This window comes from Bos indicus x Bos taurus, chromosome 25 (assembly GCF_003369695.1).
Source record: "Bos indicus x Bos taurus breed Angus x Brahman F1 hybrid chromosome 25, Bos_hybrid_MaternalHap_v2.0, whole genome shotgun sequence".
Classification (NCBI taxonomy): domain Eukaryota; kingdom Metazoa; phylum Chordata; class Mammalia; order Artiodactyla; family Bovidae; genus Bos; species Bos indicus x Bos taurus.
In genome coordinates this window covers 24,549,963-24,568,482 of record NC_040100.1, presented here as the reverse complement: position 1 = coordinate 24,568,482, position 18,520 = coordinate 24,549,963, and positions in this window count along the sequence as shown.

Here is an 18,520-nt window from a genome sequence, read left to right as displayed (position 1 = left end):
GGCTGCCTGCCTCCAATGCTGCCCTCTCTGGGGAAAGTATGAGAAAGGCTTGGGCTTGCCTTCTGTTTCTACCACTTGGTGGAACTTGGTGACCAGGTAAACTTTCTCAGCCCCATATCTGTAAAATGGGGTTGATGGTGTCCCACCCAGTGAAAATGTAACCTTCTGCTCCTGCGGGACCCCACATCAGTCAGCCCTGTGACCCATACTTACTTCCTCATACCATCAGCGATGTGCCCTCTTCAGGACTTCAGAGTCCATTCCAGCCCTTGCCTTGAACCCTGAATTCCTAGAAGAAATCTCACTTAGCCCCTTTGCACATCTGAGGTTGGAAGACAGGGGCCCTTTAAGCTCATTCACACATCATCTCATTTAATCCCTACAGCCACCCTCCAGGCTATACATCACCAAAGACGCTGGTCCTTGGAGGTTGCACAGTTCATCACAGGCTGGACATGAGCAGAACCCAGGATGCCTAACGGCAGAGACCATGTTGTTAAGAAGCAAATTGACTACTGTGTGCAGAACAATCTGCTCACTTTCCAAGTTAGAGCAAAACTTACTCCTTAAAAAAAAGAAAAAAAAAAAAAGCCAGTATCCAAACCAAAATAGATAGCAGAAGGCTGGCATCTGTATGCAGCTGCTAGTTAGCAGAGCTCACTGCCCTCTTCTCAGCTGCTGCTTCCACCTAAGCCCCCCACCCCATCCCTCCCTGCAGGCCTGGCTCTCACCCACAGCTTCCGAGCCTCTGGCTCTGGTCTGATTGCTGGAGAGCCAGACAGGCATTTGCTGGCAGGGGATTTCTTGAAATCTCCTGATTGTGCAGGGCACCTGTGGTCATGCCATCCTCTCCGGGAAAGCCATGCTCTCGGTGTCAACTGCTTACTTTGCTATAAAATGCTCCCCTTCTCTTTGCTGTTGTTCAGTCACTCAGTCCTGTCCAGCTCTTTGTGACCATATGGGCTGCAGCGCACCAGGCTTCCCTGTCCTTCACCATCTCCCAGAGTGTGCTCAAACTCATGTCCTGGGAGGCACAGTTTGCTGAAATAAGTCTTTTTGGAGGAGGTCACCATTACCACCATTACCTCTACCATAGTTTGGCCTCAGGACAAACTATAAGGAGGCAACATCCATCAGCAGAAAATTGGATTAAAGATTTACTAAGCATGATAGTAGCCTGTGAGATGAGTGCAATTGTGCGGTAGTTTGAGCTTTCTTTGGCATTGCCTTTCTTTGGGATTGGAATTAAAACTGACCTTTGCCAGTCCTGTGGCCACTGCTGAGTTTTCCAAATTTGCTGGCATATTGAGTGCAGCACTTTCACAGCATCATCTTTCAAGATTTGACATAGCTCAACTGGAATTCCATCACCTCCACTAGCTTTGTTCGTAGTGATGCTTTCTAAGGCCCACTTGACTTCATATTCCAGGATGTCTGGCTCCAGGTGAGTGATCACACCATCATGATTATCTTGGTCATGAAGATCTTTTTGTACAGTTCTTCTGTGTATTCTTGCCATCTCTTCTTAATATCTTCTGCTTCTGTTAGGTCCATACCATTTCTGTCCTTTATCAAGCCCATCTTTGCATGAAATGTAACCTTGGTATCTCTAATTTTCTTGAAGAGATCTTTAGTCTTTCCCATTCTGTTGTTTTCCTCTATTTCTTTGCATTGATCGCTGAGGAAGGACTTTCTTATCTCTCCTTGCTATTCTTTGGAACTCTGCATTCAGATGCTTTATCTTTCCTTTTCTTCTTTGCTTTTTGCTTCTCTTCTTTTTTTTTTAAATTTTTTTTTAAATTTTGTTTTATTTTTAAACTTTACAAATTGTATTAGTTTTGCCAAATATCAAAATGAATCCGCCACAGGTATACATGTGTTCCCCATCCTGAACCCTCCTCCCTCCTCCCTCCCCATACCATCCCTCTGGGTCGTCCTAGTGCACTAGCCCCAAGCACCCAGTATCGTGCATCGAACCTGGACTGGCAACTCGTTTCATACATGATATTATACATGTTTCAATGCCTTTCTCCCAAATCTTCCCACCCTCTCCCTCTGCAACAGAGTCCATAAGACTGTTCTATACATCAGTGTCTCTTTTGCTGTCTCGTACACAGGGTTATTGTTAGCATCTTTCTAAATTCCATATATATGCGTTAGTATACTGCATTGGTGTTTTTCTTTCTGGCTTACTTCACTCTGTATAATAGGCTCCAGTTTCATCCACCTCATTAGAACTGATTCAAATGTATTCTTTTTAATGGCTGAGTAATACTCCTTTGTGTATATGTACCACAGCTTGCTTATCCATTCATCTGCTGATGGACATCTAGGTTGCTTCCATGTCCTGGCTATTATAAACAGTGCTGCGATGAACATTGGGGTACACGTGTCTCTTTCCCTTCTGGTTTCCTCAGTGTGTATGCCCAGCAGTGGGATTGCTGGGTCATAAGGCAGTTCTATTTCCAGTTTTTTAAGGAATCTCCACACTGTTCTCCATAGTGGTTGTACTAGTTTGCATTCCCACCAACAGTGTAAGAGGGTTCCCTTTTCTCCACACCCTCTCCAGCATTTATTGCTTGTAGACTTTTGGATCGCAGCCATTCTGACTGCTGTGAAATGGTACTTCGTAGTGGTTTTGATTTGCATTTCTCTGATAATGAGTGATGTTTCACAGCTATTTGTAAGGCCTCCCCAGACAGCCATTTTGCTTTCTTGCATTTCTTTTCCATGGGGATGGTCTTGATCCCTGTCTCCTGTACAATGTCAGGAACCTCCGTCCATAGTTCTTCAGGGACTCTATCAGACCTAGGCCCTTAAATCTATTTCTCATTTCCACTGTATAATCATAAGGGATTTGATTTAGGTCATACCTGAATGGTCTAGTGGTTTTTACCTACTTTCTTCAATTTAAGTCTGAATTTGGCAATAAGGAGTTCATGGTCTGAGCCACAGTCAGCTCCCGGTCTTGTTTTTGCTGACTGTATAAAGCTTATTCATCTTTGGCTGCAAAGAATATAATCAATCTGATTTCAGTGTTGACCATCTGGTGATGTCCATGTGTAGAGTCTTCTCTTGTGTTGCTGGAAGAGGGTGTTTGCTACGACCAGTGCATTTTCTTGGAAAAACTCTATTAGCCTTTGCCCTGCTTCATTCCGTATTCCAAGGCCAATTTTGCCTGTTACTCCAGGTGTTTCTTGACTTCGTACTTTTGCATTCCAGTCCCCTATAATGAAAAGGACATATTTTGGGGGTGTTAGTTCTAAAGGTCTTGTAGGTCTTCATAGAACCATTCAACTTCAGCTTCTTCAGCGTTACTGGTTGGAGCATAGGCTTGGATTACCGAGATATTGAATAGTTTGCCTTGGAAACAAACAGAGATCATTCTGTCATTTTTGAGATTGCATCCAAGGACTGCATTTCGGACTCTTTTGTTGACCATGATGGCTACTCCATTTCTTCTAAGGGATTCCTGCCCACAGTAGTAGATATAATGGTCATCTGAGTTAAATTCACCCATTCCAGTCCATTTTAGTTCGCTGATTCCTAGAATGTCGACATTCACTCTTGCCATCTCCTGTTTGTCCACTTCCAATTTGCCTTGATTCATGGACCTCACATTCCAGGTTCCTATGCAATATTGCTCTTTACAGCATCAGACCTTGCTTCTATCACCAGTCACATCCACAACTGGGTATTGTTTTTGCTTTGGCTCCATCCCTTCATTCTTTCTGGAGTTATTTCTCCACTGATCTCCAGTATCATATTATATTGGGCACTTACTGACCTGGGGAGTTCCTCTTTCAGTATCCTATCATTTTGCCTTTTCATACTGTTCATGGGGTTCTCAGAGGCAAGAATACTGAAGTGGTTTGCCATTCCCTTCTCCAGGCTTCAGCAATATGTGAACCATGAACTTTCAGATGTTCAAGCTGGTTTTAGAAAAGGCAGAGGAACCAGAGATCAAATTGCCAACATCTGCTGGATCATCAAAAAAGCAAGAGAGTTCCAGAAAAACATCTATTTCTGCTTTATTGACTATGCCAAAGCCTTTGACTGTGTGGACCATAATCAACTGTGGAAAATTCTGAAAGAGATGGGAATACCAGACCACCTGACCTGCCTCTTGAGAAACCTATATGCAGGTCAGGAAGCAACAGTCAGAACTGGACATGGAACAACAGACTGGTTCCAAATAGGAAAAGGAGTATATCAAGGCTCTATATTGTCACCCTGCTTATTTAACTTCTATGCAGAGTACATCATGAGAAACGCTGGGCTGGAAGAAGCACAAGCTGGAATCAAGATTGCCAGGAGAAATATCAATAACCTCAGATATGCAGATGACACCACCCTTATGGCAGAAAGTGAAGAGGAACTAAAAAGCCTCTTAATGAAAGTGAAAGAGGAGATTGAAAAAGTTGGCTTAAAGCTCAACATTCAGAAAACTAAGATCATGGCATCCGGTCCCAACACTTCATGGGAAATAGATGGGGAAACAGTGGAAACAGTGTCAGACTTTATTTTTGGGGGCTCCAAAATCACTGCAGATGGTGCTTGTACTCATGAAATTAAAAGATGCTTACTCCTTGGAAGGAAAGTTATGACCAACCTACATAGCATATTGAAAAGCAGAGACATTACTTTGCCAACAAAGGTCCGTCTAGTCAAGGCTATGGTTTTTCCAGTGGTCATGTATGGATGTGAGAGTTGGACTGTGAAGAAAGCTGAGCACCGAAGAATTGATGCTTTTGAACTGTGGTGTTGGAGAAGACTCTTGAGAGTCCCTTGGACTGCAAGGAGATCCAACCAGTCCATTCTAAAGGAGATCAGTCCTGGGTATTCATTGGAAGGACTGATGCTAAAGCTGAAACTCCAATACTGTGTCTACCTCATGTGAAGAGTTGACTCATTGGAAAAGACTCTGATGCTGGGAGGGATTGGGGGCAGGAGGAGAAGGGGATGACAGAGGATGAGATGTCTGGATAGCATCACCAGCTTGATGGACATGATTTTGAGTGAACTCCAGGAGTTGGTGATGGACAGGCAGGCCTGGCGTGCTGCAGTTGCTCATGACTGAGGAACTGAGCTGAGCTGAACTGAAGCATGATACTGCTCACTAGGGCAAGACCCAGTTTTCCCCAAGCCAGCTCCTCCCATTAGGAAAATGAAAGTGAAAATGAAGTTGCTCAGTCGTGTCCGACTCTTTGCAACCCCCTGGACTGTAGCCCACCAGGCTCCTCCATCCATGGGATTCTGCAGGCAAGAATACTGCAGTGGGTTGCCATTTCAACTTGCAGAAATCTCTTATCCTCATCCACCAGAGGGCAGACAGAATGAAACCCACAATCACAGAAAACTAACCAAAATGATCACATGGACCACAGTTTTATGTAACTTAATAAAACTATGCCATGTAGGGCCACACAAGGCAGACAGATCATGGTGGAGAGTTCTGACAAAACATGATCCAGTGAAGAAGGGGATGGCAAACCGCTTCAGCATTCTTGCCTTGAGAACCCCACAAACAGTATGAAAAAGGAAAAAGATATGACACTGACAGATGAAACCCCCAAGTTGGTTCTGTTCAGTTCAGTTCATTTCAGTCACTCAGTCGTATCCGACTCTTTGCAGCCCCATGGACCGCAGCATACCAGGCCTCCCTGTCTATCACCAACTCCTGGAGTTTACCCAAACTCATGTCCATTGAGTCGGTGATGCCATCCAACCATCTCATCCTCTGTCATCCCCTTCTCCTCCTGCCTTTGATCCTTCCCAGCATTAGGGTCTTAGATGTCCAATATACTACTGGAGAAGAGTGGAGAAATAGATCCAGAAGGAATGAAGAGGTTGAGCTAAAGCAGAAATGACACCCAGTTGTAGAGGTGTGTGGTGGTGAAAATAAAGTCCAATGATGTAAAGAACAATATTGCATAGGAACCTTGAATGTTGTTAGGTCTGTGAATCAAGGCAAATTGGGAGTGGTTAAACAGGAGATGGCAAGAGTGAACATCGACATTTTAGGAATCAGTGAACTAAAATGGCCTGGAATGAGTGAATTTAATTCAGATGACCATTATATCTACTACTGTGAGCAAGATTCCCTTAGAAGAAATGGAATAGCCCCTATAGTCAATGAAAGAGTTCGAAACGCAGTACTTAGTACTTGGGTGCAATCTCAAAAATGACAGAATGATCTTGGTTTGTTTCCAAGGCAAACCTACATCACAGTAATCCAAGTCTATGCCCCCACCATTAAAGCTAAAGAAGTTGAAGTTGAAGAGTTCTATGAAGACCTACAAGACCTTTTGGAACTAACATCAAAAAAAGATGTCCTTTATCATCAGAGGGGACTGGAATGCAAAAGTAGGAATTCAAGAGATAGCTAGAGTAACAGGTAAGTTTGGCCTTGGAGTACAAAATGAAGCAGGGCAAGAGCTAACAGAGTCAAGAGAATATGCTGATCATAGTAAACACCCTTTTCATTGAAATCAACGACAAACTGCTCTTTGTTGATTATATTCTTTGCAGCTGAAGATGGAAAAGTTCTATACAGTCAGCATAATCCAGACCTGGAGCTGACTGTGGCTCAGATCATGAACTCCTTATAGCAAAATTCAGACTTCAGTTGAAGAAAGTAGGGAAAACCATTAGGCAATTCAGGATGACCTAAATCAAACCCCTTATAATTATACAGTGGAAGTGACAAATAGATTTAAGGGGTTAGATCTGATAGAGTGCCTGAAGAACTAGGGATGGAGGTTTGTGACATTGTACAGGAGACAGTGATCCAAATCATCTCCAAGAAAAAGAAATGCAAAAAGGCAAAATAGTTGTCTGAGGAGGCCTTAGAAATAGCTGAGAAAGGAAGAGAGGCAAAAAAGCAAAGGAGAAAAGGAAAGATACACTCATCTGAATGCAGAGTCCCAAAGCAAGGAGAGAGAAGACCTTCTTAAGTGAACGATGCAAAGAAATAGAGGAAAACAATAGAATGGGAAAGACTAGAGATCTCCAAGAAAATTAGAGATACCAAGGGAAGATTTCGTGCAAAGATGGGCACAATAAAGGACAGAAATGGTATGGACCTAACAGAAGCAGAAGATATAAAGAAGAGGTGGCAGGAATACACAGAAGAACTGTATAGAAAACGTCTTAATGATCCAGGCGACCCCGATGGCGTGATCACTCATCTAGAACCAGACATCCTGGAATGGGAAGTCAAATGGGCCTTAGGGAGCATTAATACAAACCAAGGTAGTGGAGGTGATGAAATTCCAGGTGAGCTATTTCAAATCCTAAAAGATGGTGCTGTGAAAGTGCTGCACTCAGTATGCCAGCAAATTTGGAAAACTCAGCAATGGCCACAGGGCTGGAAAAGATCTGTTTTCACTCCAATTCCAAAGAAGGGCAATGCCAAAGAATGTTCAAACTGCTGCAGAGTTGCACTCCCCTTCCTTGCTCCCCACAAACCCAGGGGGTCAGACTTTGGCAAAGTTGGAAGTGCCTGGGAGGGGCTTGTCTGGACTGTCTAGGTGGGACCTTGATGAAATCCTGTCACCCTTGGCCTAGAGAAAGGAGAACTGCATTACTTTGGAGTCAGGATTTCTTGCTCTCCATTCCTTCCTTCCCTCCTTTCTTCCTTCTCTTCTCTTCCCCCTCCTTCCCTCCTTGGTTTCTATCTTCATTCCTGAACTGATATCAATGACAAACTGCTCACCCCTGAGGCATCCTCTGAACTTGAACTCATTCAGAAATTCTCCTTCTGGGACCCCACAGAGGGGGTGGGTAGAATCAATCTTCAGTCCCTCACCAACTTCGTTACCTTTCTTGCCAAAACCTCTTATGTCTTTACAAGATAGCTCCTAAGCCTGGCCCTTCTTGGACAAGAGACTCAGCTCAACAACTATCCTTCCTGAGGATAGCTGAGTAACTTTGGAATCAGAGAGTCCTGAGATCAAATCTGAGAATGGTCTCTGGCCTTTAATATGACCTTGGTGATATACTTAACCTTTCTGAGACTCAGTTTCTTCAACCGAAAAATGGGAATAACAGGCCCACCAGTGTTGTTGAGATCAAATGGCATAGCATAGTACCTGGCACTGCACAAGGCTTGTTCCCAGGTCTCCATTAAAGCCTCTTTCTATCAGGCTGATTCACTCAGGTGTGACTGATGATAATTTAAAATAGTTACATAATGATTTCTACTTTTAAATATATTTTAATTTCTATCATCTCACTTATACCCATGCTCACCATACCCCCTTGTATTATTATTTCCACAAACAGTACTTTTTGGAGGAGGAACTGCTTTCAGAAAAGTTGTGATGTTTGCCAGGATCAAAGAGCCAGTGAATGGAGGGCTCAGCATTTTACAGAAAGGTCTGGGAGCTCCAGGCCTGAGCCTGGTGAGAAGCTAACACATGACCCTGCTGTGGAGAACTCGCATTTTTATAGCAGTTCAAAGAAGTAGACCTTCTAATGGCCTTTCAGACCTTCTTGACTGACCAGTGGAAAAGCCTGTATTGAGGCGGGAGAGGATTCCACGGGGTTCTGCAGTCACACCGGGTGACCCCACCTCAGAAAGCTAACAAGAAAAAAAGTCATGGCTTTAGGATGGAAAGGAGTCTCAGAGAAAATCTATTGCCGTTTTCCACATTTCGAACAGGAAGGCTAGAAAGGAATTTGAACCCATGCTTTGTGATACCCTCTGCAGGTCTTTCTGCAAGATGGAGGGGAGGAGCTGTCACTTGGCCTCTGTACCCCTGAGCCTTAGTGACAGCAGCCAGGAGGCTCCCCCAGCTCTCAGGGAACCCCATGGTCCCTCCTCACCCCATCATCAAAAGAGGTGGGAGGGAAGAAGAAACACCCCTTTTATCGCCCACTTGGCCCATTCTCTGGGACAGGATGTATAGTACTCCGGTCAAGGGGCTCTGGGGACCCCAGTCATCACTCTGGAAGGCTCTGAGGAGTGAGAAATGATCCCCCACTCCCTGCCACACTCCCCACTTCAGGGGCGAGAGAGACGGAGGGAGCTGGCAGTGACTGAGAGCTCCATCCAGTGCCAAGCATCGATCTGGCTCTCAGCGTTGTCATGGCAACGGCTCTTCTACTTGGAAGAGATCAGCTCACCACCACAGCAGAGAGCTTCTTCAGTCTCCTCTCCTCCTCTTCCCAGGCCACCTCTCCCTCTTCTCAGCCCCCGTACCACCTCGACCCCACCACACGGTCGTCCTAGTCGCCTTTCCATCTGCTTCTGACAGTCGTCCTGCGCCGCCACCATCCCCCTCCCTCCATCATGCTCTCCCATCCTGCCACCTCCTCTCGTCCGGGCCTCTCCATCCATCCTCTCCCTACACTTGGCCCCTCCTCATTGGCCTCCCCCTGCTCTCTGCCCACCGGCAATCACCCCCTCAGGCCTTGGGGCTGCCTCTCTCCTGGGCGCACACTGAAGTGCGGAACAGGAGGAATCTCTGAGCTGTGATGCTTCAGACAGCCTCTTCCCCCATCTGCTCCCCACCTACAACCTCCCCAGAGGGCAGAGCTCAAGGCCACTAGATCATTTTGTCTGCCTGAGTGAGCCTAGAAAGCAGCTCAGACTTACTCTCAGGCCAAACTGTGTTCTAGTCCCTTCTCTGGCCCCTAAAGTAGGAGTGACTTCTGGCAGTGGCAACTTCTCTGAGACTCAGCTTCCTCCACTAAAACAAAGAAAATAAAAACATGGTAACACCATCCATCTAAACCAGTTATTATGAGGATAAAAGGGGATGCCAATAGCTGCTCACACTAATGAGCCCTGGCTGAGTACCAGGCTCCAGGCTAGGAACCTCACGTGGGTAACTCAATCCCATGAAGAGGCCACATTTGCTGTCCCCACTTACAGACAAGGAGCTAGTTCTGTAAGAGATGACGTGACTTACCAAGGTCACCATCACAGCAGAGTCCTGTAGGCAGCCAGTCTTTGAGCCCAGTGAGACCACCACTACATTTCTTACTTTCAAACTCTGTACTTTTTGTCCCCAGTATTGAGAAAGCAGCAAGCCGACTGTCTGGCTCACAGTAGGTGGCAGATATATATCACATCCTACCTTGACAGTTAATTAATTAAATCATTTATTATGTGCCCAACATATCTCAGGTGTTAGAAACACAATGATAAATTTCACACAATCCTTGTCCTTGAAAAGTTTAAGAAGTTGTAGCAGGAGACAGACATGTAGATACAGGCAGTGTGGTGCCAGGGTTTGAGCCCAGGCCCTGGAGCCGCTAAGCCTGAGTGCAAATACGACCTGTCAAAGGTATCAGCAGGCACTCCAAGCTTGTGACTACACCTTTCTGGATCCTTATCTCCTGACTCATACGATGGGGCTTTCGATGGAACCTTCCTAGATTTATGAGACACGAAAGAGAAGGTACACTTGACCCAGCACAACACTTAGGATAAATTCAAACCCATAAAAGGGTTAAGTCAGTATGTCTATTATCAACTCAGTTACACCAGATCCTGGAGGAGGAGGTGGTCCATACTCTGGAGGAATCAGGAAAGTCTTCCTGAAGGTGGTGAGATTTGCAGAATCTTGGAGGAACAGCTGTGTGCCAGGTAGTCCTGGAGGGGCAGGTCATTTGAGGCAAAGGATTAAGCCTTGGGCTGATGACAGTCTAGGGGTGTGTGAGGAAAGGTGAACGGTGAGAGTAACAACAGCAGCATTTATGGAGTATCTACTGTGTGCCTGCTGCTGCTTTACCCGTCAGTGATTCTTTCTCCTGGCTGCACATTAGAAAGACCTATGGAAGCTTGTGCTTGATCTATTTTAATATGAACGCTGGGCCGTTTTTTCTGAAGACTTTTATTTAAATAGTCTCGGGTGCCCAGCTATCAGCACGCTTTAAAAGCTCCTCAGGTGATCTAGGATTGTGAAGCTCTGGTCTAGGTGTTTTAGAAATTTAATCTCCACGACAGCTCCATTAAGTTGGTACCAAGACTCAGAGATATGAAACAGCTCAAAGTTGTAAAGTTAAGTCAAGGCAGATCTGACTCTAGGACTCTCATAAACATTAGGCTGAGGATGGAGAGGAAGTATTAGGGGGATGTTAGGGGGAAGTGGAGACAGCAGAATTGGAGGGGCTGGTGGGTGGATGGGTGGGTAATAGTGCTGTGTGGCAGCTATGCTAATTGTCAGCTTTGTGTCCCCATCTCCTTTGGCATCAGGTGGGGTACCATCTTCCCACAAACATCTGCATGTATTTCTAGGGATCAAGGCCTGGGCCACCTCATTCCACCTAGCCCTCTCTGCGTGAGTTGGGCACTCAAATTTTAACCTCTGTACATACCACCATGGGGGAATATTATTAAAGTGTGCGTTTTCATTCACTAGGTCTGGTGAAGCCTGAGATTCTACAGTTCCAACAAAGTCCCTGGTAAAGCAAGTGCTGCTGATCTGCAGACCACACTCTGCATAACAAGTGGATAAAAAAGCAAGTATAACTGCCTGTTCTGTCTGTGAGAGTCCATGTACCCCTGAACTTGGAGAGAGCTCTCTCCTTTCTGTGCTAGGAGTGACTTCTGCACCACCCCCCTGCCCCAATCCCACAGAATCCTCCCCAGACTGAGATATTATTTGCTTTACTTGTACTTCCCATAAGTAATACACATTATTACCCTGCTGCTGCTGCTGCTGCTGCTAAGTCACTTCAGTCATGTCGGACGCTGTGTGACCCCAGAGATGGCAGCCCACCAGGCTTCCCCATCCCTGGGATTCTCCAGGCAAGAACACTGGAGTGGGTTGCCATTTCCTTCTGCAATGAATGAAAGTGAAAAGTGAAAGTGAAGTCACTCAGTCATGTCCGACTCTTAGCGACCCCATGGACTGCAGCCCACCAGGCTCCTCCGTCCATGGGATTTTCCAGGCAAAAGTACTGGAGTGGGGTGCCATTGCCTTCTCCATTACCCTGGTAGTGGTTCCCAATCTTTAGAATTTTATAGACTCATTTGGAAGACCTGTGAAAATACAGCTCAATGGGCCTCATCCCAGAGTTTCTGATTCAGTAGATCTGGGGTGGGGTCTGAGAAGTTGCAGTTTCAAGTTCCCAGGTGATGTTGATACTGCTTGTCTAGGGGCCAGTTGAGAATGGCTATAGTAATATCTCTAGGATGGCATTTGCTTATTATGTGCATGTGGTTAGATGCACTGAACTATCCCTATATATGTGGCATCTAGTATGGAGTTAGGATCCCTGGCTTCAAATCCTGGCTGTGCCACTAGCTCTGTCAGTGACCATATCCCGTATCCATTATGGATTAAGTTAGCTCTGTATAATGGAAAATCCAAATAACAATGGCTTGTACAAAATGGGGGTCTATTTTTGCCTCAAGTGACATAAAATGCAAAGTGATCCAGGGCTAGGTTCTAGATGTCATCAATATTCCAGACCCCTAACTTTCTGCTCTACTCTTACTTTTGGCTTCAGTCACTAAGATTGCCTCTTGGACACAAAATAGTCCTCTCCACTCTGGCCTTCATCCTTGTGTTACAGAAGAAGAAAGGGGAAAAGACAAAGGGGATATCTGTTGTCAGACCCTTTTTTAAGAAGATGTTCTAGAAGCCATATCAACAATGTCCACTTACATTGCATTGGTCAGAACCATTACATGACCATCTCTCCCTGAAAATGAGGCTGATAAATATAGTATTAATTTGCTTATTTATTCATTTCTGGGCTTATCACCATTGCCACCAGAATCTGGGTTCTGCTTATAAGGACAAAGAAGCAATACCTGATATTGCTCAGGTAACTAGCAATTCCAACTACAGTAACCCCTGGCAAGTGACTTTCACTTTTGGGCTCCATCTCTGTAAATTTAAAATGAGATTGCTATTTCATTTATCATCTTAATGATTCAAAATGATCAAAGAAATTCATTTCAACTCCAAGGTTATTGAATTTCATGATTCTGAACCACCTAAACTTATTAATACTTATCAGTGATGTTCAGGGGAAAGGAAAGAGGCCCAGATATTACCCTGATGAAGTCCTCCAAGTGTCCTCAGTCTGATGAAATGTCAGAACATATCCTGTGCCTGTCCATCCATTCACCTACAATACCTATTAAAAGTATTTTCAGGTACCTACCATTTGCTTAGTACTAAGGGTACAGCAGTGAATAAGACAGGTGGTCCCTGCCCTCCTTATCCTCTTAGAGTGTACAGCTTGGCTAAGAAGATGTCTATGAAAGTGTTAGTCACTCAGTCATGTCCAACTCTTTGCAAACCCATGGACTGTAGCCTGCCAGGCTGCTCTGTCCATAGAATTCTTCAAGCAAGAATACTAGAGTGGGTTGCCATTTCCTTCTCCAGGGGATCTTCCTGACACAGTGTTCAAATCCAGGTCTCCTGTGTTGCAGGCAGATTCTTTATCATCTGAGCCACCAGGGAAGCCCCCAGCTAAGAAGATGCTGCTAAGTCACTTCAGTCGTGTTCGACTCTGTGCTACCCCATAGTCCACCAGGCTCCCCTGTCCCTGGGATTCTCCAGGCAAGAACACTGGAGTGGGTTGCCATTTCCTTCTCCAATGCAGGAAAGTGAAAAGTAAAAGTGAAGTCGCTCAGTCGTGTCCAACTCTTAGCGACCCCATGGACTGCAGCCTACCAGGCTCTTCCGTCCATGGGATTTTCCAGGCAAGAGTACTGGAGTGGGGTGCCATTGCCTTCTCCGAGCTAAGAAGATAGATATTAACAAATAACGCTGAAAATGTTCAGCAGAGTACTATAAAGAAAGTGGGCGTAACACACGAGTGCCTTAAAGAAGATGCAGGCGGTGCGACTTCAATGGGGGAGGCAAAGAAAATTTCCCCAAGAGTTTATTTTGAAAGTGAAACCTTAAAGAAAAGGAGCCAGCAATGCAAAAAGTCAGAGGAAGGGCATCCCAGACACAGAGAACAGCAAGTTCAGACACAACCCCTGAGGCAGGAAAGAGCTGGGCTCATTCTAGGAAATGAAATATGGTCAGGGTGTCCAAACGTCATCCGTGAGGAGGAGGCTGACACAGAATGAAGATGGAGTGGTCAGCAGAACCACAGCTTATAGGTCCACATAGGCCCTGGGAAGGAATTTGGATTTTATTCTAAGGGCAATGGGAAGTCATTAGCATATTTTAGATAGAGGTTGAGTCAAGGCTGATCAGATATGCATCTTTACAGCATTCCTTTGGCTGTTGTATGAATAACGGATTGAGGGGGGTGCAAAGTGGAAGTGAAGAGACTTCTAGAAAGCTACTATATCTATCTGAATAGGAATTGATGGAGGTAGTGATGAAAAGTGGTCTCACTGAGAGTTATCTGGTATATTCATCCATCATCCATCCTTCCATCCATCCATCCTTCCATCCATCCCTCCACCGACCCATCCACCCACCTATGTATTCAGCCAATATTTATAAAGTTTCTTTAAGTGTCAGGTTCTACACTAAGGGAGTGGAAGATGGTTCTTGGGTGGATAAGATGGTTCATTCTCTGTAGGAGTTCACAAGTTAGAGGAGTAGAGACAGACACATAAACAAACCATCACAGTTTGGAACAGGCCATAACAACAGTGAGCTCCAAGAAGTGTAGGAAGAAACTCTTATCAGTGGTGATCTGTTTCCTGCTGCCGATAGAAGGTGAAAAGCCATGGTATGATTCACCCCTCTGGCTGCTGAGAGCGAAGACTTTTCTAGGCCAGAGTAAAATAAACATATATGGGGGCAACAGCAAGACAAGGGGAAGTTTAGGGGATAGATAAAAACCCCAGAGGCTACTTGGAAGTGTACCCACCCAGGAAGTATGGCACCATCCCAAGAATCTATCCTATGGGGTCTTTCTGCACGCGTTTGAAGCCTCCTTGTTGACAACCCATTGGTAATTTATTGGCTGGACTCCAGCAGCTGTCAGTGAGAGCAGGACTGGCTGTCTCTGCTCCAGGCACAAAACAAATCCTTCACACCAGGATGCCAAGGCTCTGGGAGCAGAGAAGCCTTGGGGCTGAAAACATATGGGTTCAGACAGGCACAATGGTTGAATGACGCAGGCTTTACCACCCAACTGCCTGGATTCAAATCTTACCACTGCAGTCTGCTGGCTGTGTGACTTGGCAGTTGTTTAATGTCTGTGACTTAGTTTCCCATCTCACAGGAGAATACAATTGTACTTTGCTTGCTAGGATTAAAGGACTTAATATTGCGATGATGCTAGGGGCAGTGCCTGCAACACGATAAACACTGCATGTTTGTTGTTAAGGAGACTGTCCCTGTCTTTTTCAGTTTAGGGTTAGACTATGGGGCTGAGACCTGGGAACTGCATACCAGGACGTAACCATAGAATGTGCTGATTACCAAGTGTTGTATTGTGTCTGGGGGAAAATATACATCCTTCGAAATGGTTGTCCCAATGACATTATTTCTCGTTTCTAATAGCTTGTCACTCATGCCCATGACTGTCCATCTGCCTGAACCATGCTTCAGTGGGCAGAAAATATACTGTAGTGGAACAAACTTGGGTTTGGGAGTCAGACTTGTTTCAAACTGCTCAGCTCTGTGCAAGTAATTTAACCTCTTGGAGCTTCAGTTGGTTTAACTTCAAAATGGTCAAGAGTGCTGAGCTTGAGAGATCCTGGAATAAGGTAGTTGAAGTTTAATGACTGGCCTGTAGTTAGTGGGCTTCCCTGGTGGCTCAGAGGTTAAAGTGTCTGCCTCCAATATGGGAGACCCGGGTTCGATCCCTGGGTCGGGAGGATCCCCCGGAGAAGGAAATGGTAACCCACTCCAGTATTCTTGCCTGGAGAATCCCATGGATGGAGAAGCCTGGTAAGCTACAGTCCATGGGGTTGCAGAGTTGGACACGACTGAGCGACTTCACTTCACTTCATAGTTAGTGGAGCAGAGAACCTGAGAGGACGGAGCAGTGAGGATCAGAAAGGCAAATAACATAACGACTGATGGGGTGGACCCTGGAATATTACCTCCTTGGGTTCAAATCTTCTAATTTTCTTTTCTGTTTCATTTGGGTCTGGAAATCCCTGTGCCCAAAGTTTTGGCTCCCCAGCTGGGTCAACGCTGACACTTTCTCCTTTGATCATTGCTCCTGAACCTTCAGAGCATCTTTTTAGGCTCTTGTCCCACAACAAAGGAAGGGTTAGCACCCTCTCTTAGATGTGGTTACTGAGGCCTAAAAGAGTAACATGGAACTTGGGCCAACCCGGTGCATTCTGCTACAAAGTCCACCCAAAAAAGAGACCCAGTCTTGAAAGAGTGAGAAGTAGATGAATGCTTATATATGGGGGTTTTCATCCCTTTGTCTAATTTTTCTTGAATACAGGGTACATGTTGCAAAGGTAACACAGTCAGAATTTGGGGATCCCTGTGATCCAAGAAACAGGATGTGTTGGACCATTCAAGATTTATAACTAGCGATTTCAACCAATTTCCTTGCTGTTCTGTGCCCAAGTAACCCTGGACTCCAGTCCGTGCTCTGCCACTTTCTAGTTGCATGATCGTTGACAAGTCTCTTAACCCTAAATGTAAATGATCTTAATTCATAACACCTACCTCGCAGGGTTGTGGTGAGGAGCTGATTTGTTTGCCTTTGTCGAAATGCAAAGCCCAATGCCTTGAACTCAGTAGAAACTCAATAAATGTCATGTCCTTTCAAGCAACCACAGGTACAATCTCCAGACTTATCTATTGACAATACCAAAGGATGGACATCTTTGTTTAATTCAGCCCCAGATTCTCCTTGCCCCAGACACATAAGCATAGCATTTTAATATGACCTTTAACAGTTTTAAGTTTTTGTTTGGCTTGACTGCAGATAGGGCTGGGGTTGCAGAGGAGCCAGTGGTTATGAGAGTCTTATTCAGACAGATCTACAGGGTAAAATATTTCCAAATTCAAATACCAGCTGAGCAGTGGGGGCATTCTGGACAGCTGGGCTCAGATAAACCTTAGTTGGAACACACTTCTACTGTCTGTTTTCTTCTCAACTCTGTCCTCCATCACCTGCCTCTTCTCCCCAGAAACAAACCTTGGGAGTCAGGCAAACCTGAATTTTAATATTGTCTCTGGGACCTACTATCAGATATCAATGAATCTAAGATTACTTTGATTATAAAAGACACCACTATTGTATATATCACCAAGAATGAAAGAATAGTACCTAGAAACTATGTCATGCCATCAATTATAGAAACTTCAGATATCATAAGATGTGCTTTTTAGAGTCATTTCCCCCTGTCTAAGTAACAAGGTGAGGAAACTAACATTTAGTAAGCCCCTGCCGGATGCCATCCCCTTATACACAATACGCAGTCTCACTGCCTCCTCATAGCAACTCTGGGAAATGGCTATTATTATCAGCATCTCCACTTTACAGAATAAGAAATTGAGGCTCAGAAAAGTTTTCTGGCTTTTCCAAAGTTACATAGCTATGAATGACCTTGGGATGCCAAAATATGTTGTCTTATTTGGGCTGCCTTTTAGTGTGTTCTCCATCACCAAAGGCAATCAAATATAGGGTGCGTGCTGCACACTCAGTCACTCAGTCATGTCTGACTCTTTGCAACCCCATAGACTGTAGCCCACCAGGCTCCTCTTTCCATGGAATTTTCCAGGCAGGAAAACGAGTGGGTTGCCATTTCCTACTCCAGGGGATCTTCTGGATCCAGGGATTGAACCCATGTCTCCTGCGTCTCCTTTATTGGCAGGCAGATTCTTTACTACTGAGCCACCTGGGAAGCCCCCCAAATACAGGGTGGATGACCACAATATCAATATTGGAGAGGAGATCTAATCAACAAATGACTGGCACAGCCACCCATATATTTGTACAATACAAACATGAATTCCTATTTTACAAAAGGAAATAAGGGCCTCAGTTTAAATGACTAATGCAAGGTTGTCATAATGCTTGTAAATTAATGAGTTGAAACTTGAATTCAGGCCAGTCTAGCTCCAGATTTCTTCTTTCACTAAATTCAGAGTCTACTGGGAGGAGGAGAGGAGTTGATACAGACAATAAATAAGTAGATAAGCAAATAACCAGAATTGTTATAAACCTAATTGTTACAACTGTAAAGGAATAAACCAGGCGCTGCGATGGGGAGGAAATGGGTGTGGGAAGAGATCTCTTTCAGTCGGGTGATGATCAGGAAAGGACTCCCAGAAGAGACGGAAAAATTGAACCTGCAAAGCATTCCTGGATTGAGGGTTAAATCTGAAATGCATAGTATTTGGCACCCAGGAAGTTCCCAGTAATTGGTAGCTATTATTAAGAAAAGTAGAATACTTCCACAGAGATCATTGTGGAATCAAAAGGGCGTTGTGTGCTTTGTCCTGCTTCCAAAATCTAGATCCTTTTTCTGATGCAACAGGGGCGAGGAAGGGGAAAGCGGAAGCAAGGAAGGGGCTGGGAGGGGCTTGGCAAAAGGGGCCTCGGCGGCTGAAGGCTGCAGCGCCCACCGGTGGCCGGCTGATTCGGTGCTGGCAGCTCCAGAGCA